General features: G+C 38.8%; 1 protein-coding gene and 1 long non-coding RNA gene across 6 annotated transcripts in view; both read left to right on the forward strand.

The window, feature by feature from the left end:
• The window catches only part of LOC103394590 (uncharacterized), a 315,109-nt gene that overhangs the window by 273,401 nt on the left and 27,029 nt on the right, over positions 1-14,679 (forward strand). The gene's annotated exons all lie outside the window — the stretch shown is intronic.
• Positions 11,153-14,679, forward strand: part of LOC103394586 (E3 ubiquitin-protein ligase RNF19A-like) — a 15,794-nt gene continuing 12,267 nt past the window's right edge. Inside the window, exons 1-2 of one of the 3 annotated variants that reach the window (XM_008331967.3) lie at positions 11,153-11,309; positions 14,437-14,506. The gene's annotated coding sequence lies outside the window, so the exon portion shown is untranslated. Of the gene's footprint in view, positions 11,310-12,391; positions 13,964-14,436; positions 14,507-14,679 lie in introns of those variants that run through there. The other 2 variants (XM_008331969.3, XM_008331970.3) reach the window with 2 other exon arrangements.

Raw genomic sequence — 14,679 nt, forward strand, 5'->3', positions numbered from 1 at the left:
CAGTTTCAGTAGAACACACAGTTTCAGTAGAACACAGTTTCAGTAGAACAGTTCCCAGGAGGTCGGATGTTACATCAATCTATTGGTTGAGCTCATGCTTTATTTTTTCTCAGTCAAGAACAAGTGACTCAGACTGTGCTTTAACTTCTTACAAGAAAAACATTTTTTTTCTCTTTGTATTTGGTCCCTGTGTGTCCTCCCTCAGTGGTACCCACCTGCGTCACTGTTGTCATTCTGGGTCAAACGCATGGTTAACTGACATTACGTCAGGTGAAACATCGTCAATAGGATATGTATTTTTAATTGTGTATTTTCTAGTGCAGTGATTAAAATGTCGTGCATCATGTTGTTGTTTTTTGTGACACCTATCTGTGATTCGATTGTCATTTTTATGACTGCACTGTTGTGTTTGCCTAATGTGAGTCAGTGTTGGCTGATGTGTGCGAGTCGGTGAGTGTGAGTGTGTGTGTGTGTACCCAGCCACAGCCACAAGGTGGGTGGTTGTGTCATTGATTATAACTGTACACAGTGAGTAGCTGCAGCCTCACAAGTCTTCATTTTAACCCAAACAGAATGATGAAGACAGTGACGCACAGGCCTTCCCCACCACCGTCTCTGTCCCAATCATTTGGGACCTGGTGACGAAAAATTAAAGTTATAACTGTCACATGTACAGTGATGGAGAGATTCATGTTATAATGACAATTCAAAGTAATGAGGCTTAATATTCAAATGTGCTTCCAGCTTCTCACACACCGTAGTTGGTTTTTATTTTTCCATTGTTTTCCACTGTTCCTTAAAATTGATATTATCTGGCATCAAAGGACAAAATGACAGAGAAATTAGAAGAATAAGAAGAAAAAGAATAAACATAAGGTATAAAAACAAAAGTGAAGTTAAAAAGAAGAAACCAGACTGATGGGGTATTAATGACAAAAGAGTCAAGAAGAATAAAAAGTGTAGAATAAACAATTGTATAATTCTACTGAGGTTCTAGGAAGAGGAAACATAAAGCTATATCTTTTGGCCAAAGAAATTGATATTACTGTTCTGCAGCTAACTAATGTCTTTTTACCTGTACTCTGGACAGTTTTTATTTCATTATGCCATTATGTACTTAAAGTTAGTCCAAAGAAATATATAGCTACTACTGTACAAGAGCTAACATTTTGCCATAGTTCGGTCTATTTACCTACAGTATACTCTGATCGATTGTTCAGCTAATTGGTAAGTTAAATGAGGCATTTTTTAATTGTGATGACATGTTAGCTTACACGTTTCTTCTAGTTTCCACTTTGGTTTTGTTAAAGTGTGGATATTCTTCCATAAGGGACTTCAGATACTTCAGCCCCGGCTAATTCCCAGTCCTGGTGTGCATTGATTTCACGAGCATCTTAGATTACAAAGAGTTACAAGTGTTGACACTGAAGTTTTCACAACATACACATATTGTTATCTCTGTGGCACAGACTGTGAGTGGCCTGAGGGAGTGAGAGTCCACAGTGGCTGGAGAGACATCACTTCACAGAAGAAGAAAAAAAAACTCAATCCATATCCAATAAGGCTGCTGACGTCAGTGTTAATGTTCAGGAGGCACAAAGTGATAAGATCAGAGAAGCTGTTGGAGCAACACGCTCTAACTGCGTTTTGATAAATAACAACAGACCCCAGGCTACACTAGAGCCATTGAATTTTAAACAGCAGATCTGAGTCAGAGGAGCAGCTCTGCCTCGGCCGGGACACGGTCTCATAGAGGAACAAGCTGAAAATGTGCATATGGGAGGATGAAAACAAATGAATTCATGACAGAGCGGATATTTAGACTCAGCTAAATTAAAAAAAAAAGTTTTCAGCTGCATTGTGACTCATGTCTTTCTCAGTGGCTCTAATCACCTGGAGTGGGGAAAAAACCGTATTAACTTTTATAAAATAGTTTACCTAATGCTTCATTACAGCACTCAGTGGTCATTTTGTGACACAATCTGGAAATCACATCCTGATTAGGTCATTATTGTTCATCCTTCTTTTTTTAAAGCTGTGACTTAAAAAGGTTAATTTGATTAATTCATCACAGGCAAAAATCAACGTTATTAGCTTAATTTCTGGTAACAATGATGCACACACCCCAGCCCAGTAGGTGGCAGTAATACACTTAGAATTAGTTGGCCCGCCGGAAGAAGATTTACAACGTTCTTTGAGTGATGTCGGCAAACAAGAAGGTCGAATAAACAGTGATGGAAGTCACGTCTGTTGGTGTGTGTTGACACCTGAGCTAACGACAGCTAACCAGACAGTCGTGGTACAGGCACACGATATAGCCCTGCAGCACCGTGTCCATTCAATGGAATACTTCAATTTGATGTATTCATTCACAGCAAAAAAAGAAACGTTTTTTTGGGTGTTGTTCTCGTGGTTGGTCTGATATGACTCAGCATCTCTTTGTTTCATTTCATGCTTCTCCAAACACGTTTCCTTGATCTCCCCTCACCTCGTTTGTGTTGCCCACAGGAAGTGGTTGATGCAACTCATTGCCTGATTATACTGAGCAGCTTCCCTGAGCCTGCGATGGTCACTTCCGCTGCTGAGCTTAGACGTGATGTTGTGCATGTGTCTGGCCTCTCGCTGTAGAGAGATACTGTATCCTGTGCCATTCTATTAACCCCGCTGTTATCCTCTATAAAGGTCGAGGCTCTGGAGCGATAGCAAACCGCAGCAAGAAATGTCCAAGTCAGGTTTTTGTTTTGCGTCTGGTTTGTTGGTGTTTAAAGAGGGAAGAGAAAAATCAATGTGCTTCAATAAAGCTTTTATTTCTGCTGACGTCCAAGGCTTGTGTACCTGCATTAGATCTCAGACCCAGATGTGAAGTGAACTCAGGCTGAAGACTGGGCTGCCTGTAAACTAGTGCAACATGAACTCATACTAGAACTTGAACTGAACCTTTTCTTTTATATTACATTTACATGTATGCATTTAGCAGACACTGTTATCCAAAGTGACTAACAAGAGGAGAGTTAACTTACAAGCTGAAAGGAGGCAGTCATTTTTGTAAAGTGGGATTTCGTAACTAGTCAAGTACTGAAGGGAATACCAGAAAGTACTAGAGCAGGAGGTGCTCTCTGAGTAGCTGGGTCTTCAAGAGCTTTTTGGAATAGGACTGATCCCCCACCCCCCCTTTTTAGTATTTTTTAAGAAGAATATTTATTAGAACCTGTACACAGTGGTTTTCTAAAAGCTTCTAATTAAAATAGTTTTTGGTGTTGAAAGTGGAATTTCATTCATTTTGACTGAAGCAAATTTAAATGACATGGAACACGTGTGTTTCTTTCTGTAGTCTGAACTAAGCTCTCAACACTTTAATTGCCACAGAGCTGTTATTCCCACAGGACTGATTGGTGTGGGTGTTAATTTTCTGTCATTTGCCGCCGCCATTAAAATGTCATTGACGTCACAGTGGGAGGAGAATGAAAAGGTGGGACCAGGCTCCGTCCACAGTCACTTCCAGACCCTGTTCAGGCCCGGGGCACACACATTAACTAAGCATATACACACTCCCACACAATCACATACCCTCAACACACATGCACAGAAAACAGGAGTGGGCTGATTGTAGTTATTGAATACAGAGCAACATTAGGAATGACAGCACTGGATCAGCTCAAAGACGTCAGTGGTCGCTGGCAGTGAAACAGTGATTCAAACTGTGAAACATGAAAATACACTAAACTATATATATATTTAAAAATACACAGTGTTTATATATTATATATACAGAATTGTAAGACAGATCATTGTTGTTTTATAAATATATTTATACAATAATGCTATACAATTTTGACTTTTTTTCTACACGTACATACAAGTACACATGGAGTTTTGGCCTACAGCAGGCAGAGCCAGTAAATCAGTTGAACTGAATTCCCTGAAGCTCTAATGAATGTAAATCCATGTAGACAGTGTGGCATTTAATTGAATTACTGGTTCTATTTTTGTTGGTGTTTCTCAGCGGATGTACATATATATATATATAGAGAGAGAGACATATGTATTCTGAGCATTTTCACATCATCTTTTGCGTCATTCCACTCACAGCGGCAGCAGTATTAATTCATGTTTGTTTTTTTTTTAATTTACCACACAGATGTTCATCTAATCGACCCTGCATCCCCGTGCATTCATAAACAACGACACCCTTATGAAAACACCAAAAGTAGAATAGAATCCCTGTAATGGATTCATGTGATGGAGCTGCAGGGAGCTCCTCTGTGCTGGAACTTCTCTGTTCAATCATGTTGTCACAGTAACAGACATATGGAGGAACCCTGGGCCTGTGGTGGCCATGTTGCTGTGGTGACACAATCTCATAGAATAAATTAAACTGATGAAATTGAGAAAGAGAGTGGAATGTGGAGGTGTCAGAAAATTTAAATCAACATTTGAAAAGATATAACAAATGTCAGCGACCACTGCATAAGGACTCCCCCAACTAAAAGGAAATTCTTAATTACACAGTGTTTGCCCCCCCCCTTGTTAAAATATGAATGATTGAAATAATTGTTTTTTTCCGCCTCTGAGCGATTTGTTTGCCCTTATCGATGCCTTTGTGTTTGTGCGATCGAAAGAAAGCAGTAAAATCCAATGAATGAAAACAAACCTAAAACAAAAGTTGGCTGCGTTTGACAAACTCACTCAGACAAATCGTCCACGAGGAGTCACACAGCGCTGTAATAATGACAGCTTGCACTGACCGTCAGTGTCTGCTCCAGCCTCAGCTTCCGGCAGCGACTCAAAACTGAATACCAATGCTGTAATTAGTGTCACCCAGCAACAGGAAGTTGGCTGCCCTCTGGGAGCGGCCAGAGATTGGAGATGAATAAATGGCTGTAATGGTGACAGGCTCCTCAGTCTACTGTCAGCTGAAGCCTGGTGTCTGTCTGGACCTGAGAGGACACCAGGAACAGGAGGGCTCTGCAAAGGGCCGCAGTGACCCAGATGATTTCAATCAGGACTGGGCAGAGCGGAATGGTTGGGTCAATGAGTTCATGTTAATTACAGCAGGTAGTGAGGACTGCTGGGAATGTGGCTTCATTATCTTACTTGTATTTTTCCAGGTCCTGAACTTCTGTTCACCGTTAAAGTCCGTGCAGGTTTTAAAAATGTTCACAAATCAGACGCAATAGGATTTTTAGGTTTGGTAAGAAATGTTTCACCTCTTCAGACTGTTACTTTTAGGCCACATAAGATTTGTTAGCACACAGTTACCTCCCAACAAATCACAAATCTAACAATGTGTTAATTTATTCACAGTTTAACAGGTAACATACAGTTTGAGCTCCACTGTGGTTTACAGTGTTATTAAAGCTTGAGACACAGATACTGGAAGGTTTTTAGGGTGATCATTGTTTAGCATTAGCATTGAACTGGTAGTAGCAAACACATGCATTAAAAAGGCACGATCAAGTTATTTTTTTATTTTATTTTAGGAAGTAGTAAAAATTGCTGTAAACAAAGTCTTTGCACAACGATAAGATGTGTTTATACATTAACCAATTGGAGGTGTCACTTGTTGATTATGACTTTGCCTTTGTTTTGTTTTTTTTGTTTCTTCATGTATAAAACCAGTATGTGATGGTCAGACGATCATAATCAGATGATAACAGAGGGAACTGAAATCTTCACTTAGGTTGATGGATGTGGATGTCTACAGTGTATTTATGTTAACCACATGGGGGCAGTCACTGACTCTACACCAAGATGTGGATTAACTGTGTGTTCTGACTGCCCATGTGAACTGAGCCCAGGTCACATGGTCAAACGAGGCCAATTTGCCTTGGAATCCTAGTACGAGATGATGGCACAGATGGTGTCCTCAGCTGGTCTTTGAACTGTGACACCCGTAGCTGCCTTCACTCCTCCTTTCTCGTCACTTTGTGACAATGGGAACATTGATATAATATGCAGTGCGGATATTTAAACAAACCCAAAGTGTCCTGAACATGAATATTCAACCAGGCGCTGGAGTGTCTATTGATTATTTCACACAAAGTTAACTTTTCAGCACAGCGCCCTGCACAGGCTGTTAGAGAGCGACAGGGCTCTCCAGACAACATCCTGGAGTAATCGGATGGACGTTTACTAATTGAACTTAATGGCACCATTTGTGACACTGCAGAGAGCATCAATTGAACCTGCCTTTTCCCCTTCTCTCGCAGCTCAAGTGGTGTTGGATTGCACATGTCCAGCATTCTGATGCAGCCGTAACTATGGAAACTCTTCCTGGAGTGTTCGCTCGTTCAATGCGAGTCATTTGGAACATTGCACAGCACTTTTACATAAGTGCAGTTTTCTCCCTCACTTTCTTATAGCACAGGCTATTATTCCAATATTGATTGACAATTTAATGACACAGAGAGTCCCTATGCACACGGCAGGGATTTTTTTTTTTTCTGAATGAGCTGCAAAAGCCATCGTCAGTGCCAATTTGCCCGAGTCTCAGCCTCCATTCATGCTTTGTCTTCAATCTTCGGGGAAGATGCATAGAAAGGGCAAGAATCACATCTTGCATTCATATATCTCACCACCAGGGTGCATGTGGCATGGTTACAGTTGCATTTTGCTTTTCATTAAATGTTAAATATTCACCTAAGAGAAATTTCTCCATGTTTTTTTAAGTGTTTACGGCTGTTGTTTAACTCAACCAGGTTTAGACATATTTGGTGCCATGTACCTGCTGCAAAAATGACAAGGAACTGTTAATAAGAGAGGCAGCAGTTTATAAAGTTTATTCTTGTGGCCATGATTAAAGTCCGTGACCGCGATCTGCAGAGGTTTGGTCACAAATGTTTTAACCAACTCTGCCTTCGTTGAGTCATGTCAGGAAAGTATGAATGCAAATCAAATCAAAAATATCCATGAAGAATAATTCTTTGTTCATAATAAAAAGTCATGGACCAACTCAAAGTCCACATTGACGCAAATCTTGATGACAATGAGTTAAAATTAGCACTCTGCTCAGTGTGTTTTACAGCAGAGCTGGTACGACTTCAAACAGAAGACGATAAAGTTAAAGGTCTTCTACAGTCCAACACTGTTGTACATAAATTTTAAAAAAATATTATGATAAAAGAAAAGATAAGAAGACAGAGTGGGATTTTCCCATTTACACCTTTTTTTTATTTAAACAGATACCAGTCCATGGATTTTGTGCCTGTTGCCGTACTTGGTTGGATTTCTTTTAATATGCCATGATCTGATATCTCTGGGTGAAAGGCTGATGACTTTTTACTTTTACTTGACTTTTAACTTTAATACCAACTTTTCTCTGTGCCATTACTTTGTTCAGTTTTAACACATGTAATGCTGCTGGTCAACACCCACTGGTTCACTGTTAAGTTGAACTTTTTGGTTTGAGTTTGGTACATTTTTGTTGTTAATCCAGAGTCCCATAATTTAAGGTGATTGGACGTGTGAAGAAAAGCAAATATTCTATAAAGACCTGTTGCCTGACTTCATTGGTAGAACGTTCACTTTGACACCAGACTCCTTTTCCAAGCTAATTACATTTCCATCTGCACAAATTGGCTTTATCTGCTGTACCTGACCACAGGGAGGACTGTGGCTGCTGCCGGCTCTCTGACGTGCCTGGTTACCCATCATCCACACAATGAATTGATGTGCTCATTATCAACTTGTTTTTATTCATTACCACCAACACGTTGTTTTTGACTGTGATCCTTATTACTGTTTTCCCTGACAAGAAAAATATCACCTTTTACAGCGTGGAGACAGAAGTTAAACGGTGGTTCCTTTAAGTAGGAGGACTTTAAGGAGACTAACAGCCTGACAGTACAGTGAAATATGTTCATGATTAAACAAGGCTGAGTCAAAGAGGAAAAAAGTTTTGCCAAAGCAGCTGTAATGCCAACAATTTCCACCTGGGGGTCATAAAGTATTTCTGACTCAGAGTGTGTACACCTATAAAATACAATATTTGCAAACAGTGACTACTGTGTGATGAAACTAATGAGGTAACATCCAAAAGACCTTGGTATTAATTAGTCACCTGACGTATTCATCAAACCCGTTCATCTATTTTAGGAAGTCCATTTCTTATCTAATGATTTATTGCTCTCCAGCTGCAGTTGGCCCCAAGTCGGAAATCACTGCACTCTCTAAATACAGCGTCCTAAGAATAGGCCAATGGCTACACATCCATGGTAATTATCTTTGATGGCAGAGCGTGAAGTCCAAGAACTAATTTTAGACGCACGGATGTTCCTGCGCACGGAACCCATGTCCAGAGAACCACAGGTGGCTCGAGCATCAATGAGAGGCCCATTGTAGAGACATGGCATGGAGTCGCCCTGACTATAAGATGGCAAAATGAGCCACCAGGTTACAGGAGGAAAATATAACCCAAGTACGAGACCTTCAGGGGTAAATCACTGTCTCATCTTCTTTAGTTATCGCTACCATTTATAGCACTGAAGGATTTCTTTAGCTAAAGAACATGGATTTTATGTTGCCTAATTTGTACATCTTTCCTTCCTGTGGGCAGGGAGCGCCAAAGAGTTGAGTCACCCTCATTGTCTAATGACTGCTTTTATTCATTCATGCTTTTTTTTTTCATTCACACAAGGAAGAAAAGCTTAAGGCTGACAGTGTGAGCACAGAAAATACCTCTGTTGCGTCAAGGTTACAGGTGAGTCATGAGTAGTTAAGAATGTAGAGCCAGGTAAAACCAGAACATTTTCAATTTATAAAATCACCCTGTCATTATGTTCAAATCTCCTGGTTTCTGACATGACCATGAATTTTGGACCGAACTTTTCAGAACTGTCTATATTTCCCCCATCCCTTTCTGTCTACTCAGGAACTCTGTTTATGGAACTTCTGTTTCCATGGGGACGTCTGTCTCTTCAACTTAGCAGACATGCGGATGTGAGAACCTTTTTTATTTTTTATTTTTTGATAAATTCAACGATTGACGCAAGATGAATCCCTGAGAGCCATCCTCAAATGTCACAATAGCTAATAAATGACCCATTAAGTCGTGATTACACATTTTAAGTGGTGACACTGTGGAGCAGAATTTAAATTGGTTACAGGGTGGATCTGAGTGAACAACTTCACATCCAATTGGTGTTGACATTAAATCTGATTTTATTTTTTTGGTAATTAAAAAAAAAACCCTTAAGGTTCATGCATGTTTATGATACAGTTTAAATTCATGCATGGGGAAAACGTTTTGGCCACTTTAAATTTATTTTTTATCGTCACACTTCACTTTTAGCCATTTTTCCATGTTCAGTTCACAGAAACAGTTTTTCACCTAACTTTTAGTTATTATTTTTACATTTCAGCAACATTCTGACCATTTTTAGTTGCTGCTGATTACCACTGAGCTGTGTCCACCCTGACCCTTCTGATGATTAACTTCAATTAACAGTGCAGATACATTTGCTGCCGTTGCATTTCTATACCAAATCTGCTCTTTGTTGCAAAAGGCCACAGCAATTTTTCACAGACTCTCACCCAAAATAATGAGTCGGCAGAACATTGTGCATGGACTTTAAAAATGCTCATTATACAGAATGCTGTGGAAAATATTATACAACGAATGCTATAATATCTCATCATAAAGGATTGGATGCAGAATAAAACTGCAATATTGGGCTGGACTTTAGTCTTAATATAGATGCATACTGCCACCTACTGTAGGCAACAGTATTTAAGGACTGGTTTGACGTGTGACCCATATTTGAATGTGATCCTCCATGTCTAGCACATATGATAAATAAGGCTTCAAAACGATTTGATCAGCCCTGGTCAGTGACATAAATAACTGCTGTATTTGAGGTTTTAACAGTTCTGATGTGGCCTTTAACACAATGAGACCCTGAAAGAACATGAAGATAAAGCATCTTCCTTGTCCTCCTCCTTCCACAGCATGTGACTTTTGTAAAACTCGTGAGTCACTAATTGCAGGGCAACAGTTATGAATTACACTGACTGAGGGGGAGCAGGGGCTTCAGAATCAATTCATCATCACACAAATGGAAAAACAACAAACAGCACTGACCAAAATTCTGACTCTTTGGCCTTTATTCATTGTGATTGGTGATATTTTAAGGTGTCAGAATAGACGAGATCAGCAGACATGAAAGACATCCCACTTATCAACCAACGATTTGTCAGTGCTTCACATGTTTTATTTTTGAATTGAATAAGAGTCTGAGTAATCGATGATTTCTCTAAGGTCATCATTAATAAATAAACCACACACCCAAAATGCAATACCAAAGAGCTACAAATATATATAGCAAAAGAAATCAAGGCAAAACACAAATTAGAGCATTAAAAACATGAATTAAGAATAACATGGAAGACTTAAGTAATATATTTTTATTTGGTTATGTCCTATTGTTTTTTATAAATGTGAATGTTTAGCTGAACATTATTGTTTTTTATGGGTGAGTTGTGGGCCATTGGTGGCTTGGTTGTTATGGAACCGGGGGTTTGATTTGCCTCGATGTTACTGCAACTATTATTTCTTCCCACTAGATGGCAGTGTAACCCAAATGTCATCCAACCCAAGAACTATGGGGTATTTGAACTTTTATGTAAGCAATAACACGATGGAATAGGTGGCTTAAGGAATTAAATGACCTGGAAACCGAAAATATGGAATTGATATTAATTTGTGCAGTTTGTGAATTAGTGCTGAACTTTATGTGTCGAGAAAGATTGAAGTATAATTACAGAACCTACCGACGAAAACGGTTAATCACTTAACTTGATGTGTACTCTACACTGGGGGAAATTATGCTTCTAGCATTGTCTTAAGCCGTAAAGTCGTGTTCGTTTATAATGTTCGATATTTTCAGTTTTGTGAGTGCTAACTGTTAGGTTTTTATAAACTATTTAAAAAAATGTAAATGAAAACAAAACATGTACAGGGTCAGCAGGGGGAACACGCTATGCTCTTCCTGTGCATTTGTGCGCAAGTAAACTTTTTAAAAAAATTATATATATAAACACCGCTGCATTCCGCCGTCGGTCGTATTAGGGATACCAAATATGAGTCATTTTAATTTCTTGACTTTCCCTGTGGTTTTGTTTTGAAATATCTGCCGGATGTGTCGTGTCCTGCTCATGACTTTAACACAAACAGAAATAAGAGTCGGGGAATGCAGCCAGGCTGTCCTGCGAAGTTTCCTGTCTGCCACTGTCGACTGGGGCTTACTGAGAAATGGATGCAGCAGTTTTTATATCTGTGGTGAAGTAAAGTGAAAACCAAGATAATACCGAAGGTAGGTGTATGCGGAAAATTACATTTTATCCAGAATAATCCACAATTTTGGTTAAATATGGTCTAGCTCAGAACTTCCCCCTTTTACGGGGGCTGAGGAGAGGCTAGCTTTGTTAGCGTGTGAATTCTCCTCGTCAAACTCTAGAAAAACGTACGTATATGACGGTAAACACAATTAAAGTACTACAGTGAACTATAATAGTAGTTGTTGTCGAGGAAAGGCTCTAGAGAATACATTAACACAACAGTTTAATAGGATACCAACTCTCTGGATAGTTAGAATTGGTCGCTAGCTTCTTGCTAACCCAAGTATTATTTGTTTAAATGGCAAGTAAACACGGGTTTGTCATGTTTGCGAAGTGCGTTCAAACTGTGCCCGTTTCTCCGCAGTTTCTTTATTCCCCTTCCATTTGGACACACGCAGTGTTTTGTCGGTATTACTAAATATATATTAATGCACAAATGCATGGTGGCTCGATATTTGTATAGTATAATCCACTAAGATATATTTTGTACTGCTTTTCTTGTCATAATCACCCGTCGTACTTGAAAAAGCTAAATATCCTTATTTAAATTTACGTCCACTCAACATCCTCCTTTGTGGTGTGTTTGGGTTAATCTTACAGCACATAAAGTATTAAGTCGGATTAGGCGCTACATAATGCAAAGGAAATTATTTAGGTTCACGTGTCAAGATGATTTTACGTCTATATTAAGTTGACAAACTCACTCTATTATTTTCACTTTCTAAAGTGACACTGTCACATTTTGGCAAACAAATAATTGACTCAACCATACAGACTGTTTTCAAACAGCTTCCTGTTTCTGTCTTAAATTATCTTTATTTGGTCACAGCAATTGGCAAAACCTTCTCTTGTTTAAGGGTCTTACTTATTAATGCTTTGGCAAAATGTTTTATATAACATAGCTATAATGTTAGAATTAAGATAGCCGGCCCACTTTAGTTGTTAGGGTTTTTGTGACTTTATATATATATATATATATATATATATATATATATATATATATATATATATACAGTTTTAAGTGTATTTATTTGTCACTTGTGATTTACAGGATAGATTCCAAATCAGGACACAGTCCATCTTTGTTTATTGTCTGACATTTATGGCATGCACACTAAACTAATCCAGGTCATCTTCAGAAGACATTTACTGTCAGTGACTCATTTCTTTGCTTGTTATTTTCAGCTAACCAACCTCTGCTTCTTGCCCAAGGAATGTTAAATTTGATGAGCTGTTGTTATCTTAATGTGCTATTAATATTATCTGTGCAGAAAACAGTTTCATAAGCTATATTTTATTTTATTGTTACCATTATTGCATGCAAATATTAGAATTTGTTTATTTGAATCTTCAAACCTATTATATATTTTGCAAAATCACTACTTAGCATTAGTTTTTACTTGCAACATACATTTTAACTTGCACCTTGCACAGAAAATGAAAAGCTGAAAAGCTTCTCAGCTGCATGAGAGATGTCAAGGTGTGAAACCATAAACCAAAGACAGAACATTTTTTAACCAGGAAATATGTGACCATTTTACTTTACATTCCTACTTAAAAGGAACTACTCTATCCATTTTAGCTGTAGCTGGTTCTGATTACTGAAAGGAAAGTAAATACGTTGCAAAGTAAAACTAACTGGATCTGATTTGTACAAAATTGGAAGTCGACCAGACCCTTAAATAGGTCAGATAATCAGTGTTTGCTTGAACCCTATCTAACACTGATAACACAGATAACCTTTACATGACACCAGTTGTTCTTCTGAAGAACAGCTTGAGAAAACTGAACCTCTTTTGTCTTGTTACTTGAAAGCCTTATATAGTTGTCACAGAAGCAGCTTATTAACATACAGACAGGGTTTGTTTCGTTTCTTGTAATCTTTTTGTGTTTTTCCCCTTGAGAAGAGCAATCACAATGTTGATCAGAGGCCAATAGCTGTACTTGAGATTTCTAGTTGAACGTGGATCTGTTGTGTGGCGTGTTATGATAGATATACCTTTAAACCACAGTTTGAGGTTATTGATTCTTAACAAACCAGATGTATGTGATGTCTAATGCGAGCACATTTCTGTCTGCTGCTGTGGCCTGAAAAGAGAGAGTTCCTGCCAGTGTTAGAGCATACTTTTCTAAGAGGCCTTTTGTTGGGAACCGTTGTGATGTTGCCTCTCTGTTGCCTGTTTTAGGGCCAACCTTTGAATGGTTCCCCAGATGTGGTTCAGCATCTTCAGTTCTCCATCGCTTTTCACCACCAGATGTTCTTGTGTTTTCTTTTAGGTTCTTATTCCGATCCAAACTATCTCTGTTGCTTTTTTTAAGAGACAGAGAATTTTCCATTCTGTCATTGTGTCACTCCACTGGAAGTTTATAATTTTGTTTGGCCAGAATATATTTAGGGTTCTCTGCTTCTTTTCAGAAGACAGGTAGTTGGTGTGATCACTGTCTGTTACAGTCTATCATTCTTAGCAAAAAAGAAAAATGGAAAGTTCTAGATGCTGTGCTGCTGACCTAAAAACATTGTTTTGAATTTCAACAGGTTGCTGAGACAGGGCTCCTTTGTCCTATAATGTGGGAAACTCTTCACATGAGGATCTCTGTTGTTCACAAGGATCAGTGAGGGATTTAGGGTGTAAGGACTTTCATTCTCTTATCGGTTGTCTGATCTTTAGGCCAATCTGTTCAGGCCAACAGGTTGATTATGATAGCTCCAGCACATAGTGCACATTTCCATATCAAATGTGTACAAGTTCTGTTGTTATCCTGAAAAAACTAAGAGATCCAGACAATCAGAAAAAGTCTTTTCCGAACACTTCAAGAACATTGTTGTTGTTGTTGCTGTTCTCCTGTATCAACCCAGTCAGAACCCCCAGTGTTCTACAGAGATAACCCTCTGGTACAGGCATATGGTGTCTCCTCTAAGCTCCACCACAAAAACCCAAGACACAGGGCTTATTCTTCTTATATCTTAATCCTTTGTCATTGTGTCACAAAATGGAAGAACTGATGATGAAACCATAAACCTGGACTGCTTTTTAACACATCCTCTGAACTTTCAAATTACTGTACTGTACTTTTAAAGTACTTTTTTTTCTATCCCACTAGTGCATCCCCAGCTGCGTACGTGTATCAGCCACAGTGCTCCAGGCTCACTGGAAAATCAGCAGCAGGAAAGGTATCTACTTCACTGTATCCTCCTAACTTTTTGTATTTTATGGTTATAGCCAATAAAAACAAATGTTTTAGATTAAGAAACATTTAAAAATAAAAGTCCACTCAGTGGGCAGTTCCTCTGCTCATAGTTGTAATAACGGTGTGCATTGTCGTGTTCAGGAAGTCTCTCCTCCA

The sequence above is a fragment of the Cynoglossus semilaevis genome, chromosome 18 (genome assembly GCF_000523025.1).
Source record: "Cynoglossus semilaevis isolate Cse_v1.0 chromosome 18, Cse_v1.0, whole genome shotgun sequence".
In the NCBI taxonomy this organism is placed as follows: domain Eukaryota; kingdom Metazoa; phylum Chordata; class Actinopteri; order Pleuronectiformes; family Cynoglossidae; genus Cynoglossus; species Cynoglossus semilaevis.